Genomic DNA, 4514 nt, shown 5'->3' with positions numbered 1-4514 from the left:
ATCTGCTCCACTACTGCTTAGGGAGATAAGATCTGGTTTTTTTCGTCTGCTCCACTACTGCTTAGGGAGATAAGACTGGTTTCTTTCGTCTACTCCACTACTGCTTAGGGAGATAAGACTGATTTCTTTCGTCTGCTCCACTACTGCTTAGGGAGATAAGACTTGTGGTTTTGTCCGCTCCACTACTGCTTAGGGAGATAAGACTTGATGCGATCTGCTCCACTATTGCTTAGGGAGATAAGATCTGTGGTTTCTGTCTGCTAGAGAAGTGAGATTCGCCGTTTTGGCTTCACTCTGATTAATTGCAATGTCGGGGAACAAGATTCGCCGTTGTAGCTTCAATCTGATCCACTGCATCGCCAAGAAAGTAAGATTCGTCGTTGTGGCTTCAATCTGATTAATTGCAATGTCGGGGAACAAGATTCGCCGTTGTAGCTTTAATCTGATCCACTGCATCGCCAAGAAAGTAAGATTCGCCGTTGCGGCTTCAATCTTTTAAATTGCAATATCAGGGAAGCAAGATTCGCCGTCGTAGCTTTAATCTGCTGCACTGTACTACCAGAGAAGTGAGATTCGCCGTTGTGGCTTCAATCTCTTTAATTGCAATGTCGGGGAACAAGATTCGCCGTTGTAGCTTCAATCTGATCCACTGCATTGCCAAGAAAGTAAGATTCGCCGTTGCGGCTTCAATCTTCTTAATTGCAATATCAGCGAAGCAAGATTCACCGTCGTAGCTTTAATCTGCTCTACTGTACTGCCAGAAAAGTGAGATTCGCCGTTGTGGCTTCAATCTCTTTAATTGCAATGTCGGGGAACAAGATTCGCCGTTGTAGCTTCAATCTAATCCATTACATCTCCAGGAAAGTAAGATTCGCCGTTACGGCTTCAATCTTCTTAATTGCAATATCAGAGAAGCAAGATTCGCCGTCGTAGCTTTAATCTACTCCACTGCATCGCCAGAGAGATAATGTTTGATAAGATCTTCTCTACTACAACTTCAGAGAGATAAGATCTGTTTTCTTCGATCAACTTCCTACCAATATAGAAAGACAGAACCTGCTAATCTACAATCTACTTCACGCCAATACATGAAGACAAGATCTGCTTTCTTCGATCCACTTCCTACCAATATAGGAAGACAGGACCCGCTATCTTTGATCTACTTCACGCTAATACATGAAGACAAGATCTGCTTCTTCGATCTACTTCGCCACCTGTATGGGAAGACAGGATCTGCATCTTCGATCCACTTCCTACCAATATAGGAAGATAGGACCTGCTATCTTCGATCCACTTCACGCCAATACATGAAGACAAGATCTGCTTTCTTCGATCTACTTCACCACCAGTATGGGAAGACAAGATCTGCATCTTCGATCCACTTCCTACCAGTATAGGAAGATAGGACCTGCTATCTTTGATCTACTTTATGCCAATACATGAAGACAAGATCTGCTCTCTTCGATCTACTTCGCCACCAGTATGGGAAGACAAGATCTGCATCTTCGATCCACTTCCTACCAATATAGGAAGATAGGACCTGCTATCTTTGATCTACTTCACGCCAATACATGAAGACTAGATCTGCTCTCTTCGATCTACTTCGCCACCAGTATGGGAAGACCAGATCTGCATCTTCGATCCACTTCCTACCAATATAGGAAGATAGGATCCGCATCTTTGATCTACTTCACGCCAATACATGAAGACAAGATCTGCTTTCTTCGATCTACTTCGCCACCAATATGGGAAGACAAGATCTGCATCTTCGATCTGTTCTCTGGGGAACATGACCTATAAAATCAATTTTATGGACCTATTTATGCCTAGTGTTTAGGATGACATGATCAGAATAGATCAAATTCTCCTAACTAGATGTGTATGAATGATATTTGTATGAATGTAGAATGTCATGGGAATAATCCTTTTTTAATGTTTGGGTTATCATTCTTCTTTGTTCATCAAGGTTCTATCACTGATGTTTTCTCGTTCAGCAAGTATCTTTGACAGAAAAACCAAGAAAATAGTTGCAATTTAGACTATTCTTCCTCCAATGCTTTTAACCCTTAAATTGGTTAGTTCTAAACAATAGTCCTGTTTCAGGTCCTCGTATTATTTAGAAACTTTCAGAGTAATATGCAAAACTCCTTTTGCATGAGTATTGTCAGTCCATTAATCGTTATTTCAATGAAAAATGCTTGAAAAAGATTATCAAAATGGACAAAATGAAATTTTGTTGAGAGCACAGCTCTAAACAAATCAATCAAGGTAGCAAATTTTGCTGAGATACGAGATGTATAAGATGAAAAAGATTATCACAATGAATAAGATGGAAATTTGTTAAGAGCAAAGCTCTAAATGAACAAATTAATCAAGAAAGCAAATTTTGCTAGAATACAAAATGAGAATAAATTAATCAAGATGGCGTATTTTGTCAAAATACAAAAAATGAATAAAATGGAAATAGGTGCCCCAGATATCGTAGCATGAACTTCTCTGCTCAAAACTTCTTGAGGACCCTTTTGAACTTGATATGTGTCTAGAAGTCCTAGAAGACTTTGTTGATGCCCCAAGATGTAGCATCTCTCCTTCTTATTACTTCAGAGAGGACAAGACTACCACATGCCCCAACTTCGATCAAAAAATTTGAATTGCCCATTCTTGGGTTTTCAATTCAAAACCCCTTTGGTCTCAAGGCGCCCTTTGCGGGTTTTCACCTTGGCCTCTCCTTTTTCTTTTTGTTCTTCTTTTCTTTTTTCATTTTTTCATTTTTCTTTTCGTTTTTTTTCAAGTGAAGTATTTATTGCTTGAATTAGAATTCTCAAGATTAGACAGGTTCTTGCCATCCATCTTAGTCAATGTCGATGCTTTTTCAGATAAGGTATTCTACATAAGAATGATCCCCGGCTTGGCATCCACTTTCTTCTGAAGTCCCCTTTGTATAGGAAGGGTCTTCTCGATATTAGGTGCTCCTCATAGAATTCTCTGGGGTAAACCTTTTGGTGAACTCGCATCATTCGTATTTGTCACATTTGACCATGACGGATAGCCTTCAACCTTTTCTCTTCAATCAAATTTTAACTAATCATATCGGGCTTGGATCCATTCTGCTTTATCCAACTTCAGCTCTGACAAGACTCGAAAGGAAGGAATATCAACTTCGATGGGTAAAACTGTCCCTATTCCATATGCCAATGAGAAATGAGTTGTCCCGGTAGAGTTTTTTTCTCTTGTTTTTTGCTTTTGTTTTTTATTTGGTTTTTTTTATTTTTTTGTTATTTTTTTTTGGCCTCCACTGAACTGTTCATTTTGGGGGCAACATGGTATTAATCTTGAACAAACTGCAAACTTCTGATGTCGTGCCGTTGTTCAAATTCAATGTATTGTCTAATATGATCCTTTTTGGCATTCCATATTGACATATGATTCTTCAAGAAATTTGCCGAGTGTCGACTTTATGATATTGGCATATGAAACAACCTCTACCCACTTGATGAAGTAATCGACGAACACAAAGATAGATCGATGACCGCCAGAAGCTTTTGGCGAGGTCGGCCCAAATAACATCCATGCCCCTCATAGAGAAAGTCCATGGAAAATTCATAACATGAAGAGATAAAGGAATCACATAAATCTTGTCTCCGTAAATTTGGCACTTGTGGCGTTTCTTGGTATAACTGATGCAATTCCCTTCCATGGTGGGCCAGCAGTACCCAAATCTCATGATTTGCTTGGCCATTGCAAAACCATTAGCACGTGTTCCTCGTCCAAGATCTTCTTAACCTCAAGAGCATCCACTTGTCTTAGTAGCTCAGGCATGTCTAAAAACATCTTTGAATTCTTAGAGTAACTCAATGACGTCTCGCTTTGTCTCTGCGGTGATACAGGCTCTAATCTTCACCTTTTTCTCTTCTCCTAAGCTCACAATTCCCCACTGAATTTTTTTGTAAGGTTGGATCTATTTTTTGACTTGCCTTACCATCCTTAACAAATCAGGAGATAAACTATAGTCTTGATCATCTTCGAAGTCTTGAGGATCCTCTAGACACATATCTTGCTCGAAAGAAAGTTCTGAGTCAATAGCAGTGTCGCTCATATCATTGATATCTGGAGACCTATTCTAGGGACGAAGGAAGTCTCAAAGAGCTAACGAATCAAAGGGTAATTACCTGTGTGGTATGAGTATGAATGAACTGGAAGGAACAAAAGAATATTTGCCAAAACAAGACACAAAGATGTATTTCGTTGAAATAAAGAATAGTGGATATGTGCCTTTTCACAAAAGGATTTTCTATTGCTCCCAGGCTTAGAACAATAAGAGTGTTCCAAATATTACTCTGAAATGGTCCTAAAAATTACAAGAATCTCCTCCACAGTCCAGTTGTTTAGAACGCCTCTAGGGATGTAGAAACAAATTCATGATAGGTTTGTTCATTTTTTTAGTTCTTATTCAAAGGCACACACATCTTCACCTTTCGAACCATCAATATATTCAAAGAATTCCAATCCATCTG

The sequence above is a fragment of the Gossypium raimondii genome, chromosome 6 (assembly GCF_025698545.1).
Source record: "Gossypium raimondii isolate GPD5lz chromosome 6, ASM2569854v1, whole genome shotgun sequence".
Lineage (NCBI taxonomy): Eukaryota > Viridiplantae > Streptophyta > Magnoliopsida > Malvales > Malvaceae > Gossypium > Gossypium raimondii.
Note: the sequence above shows the minus strand (reverse complement) of the source record.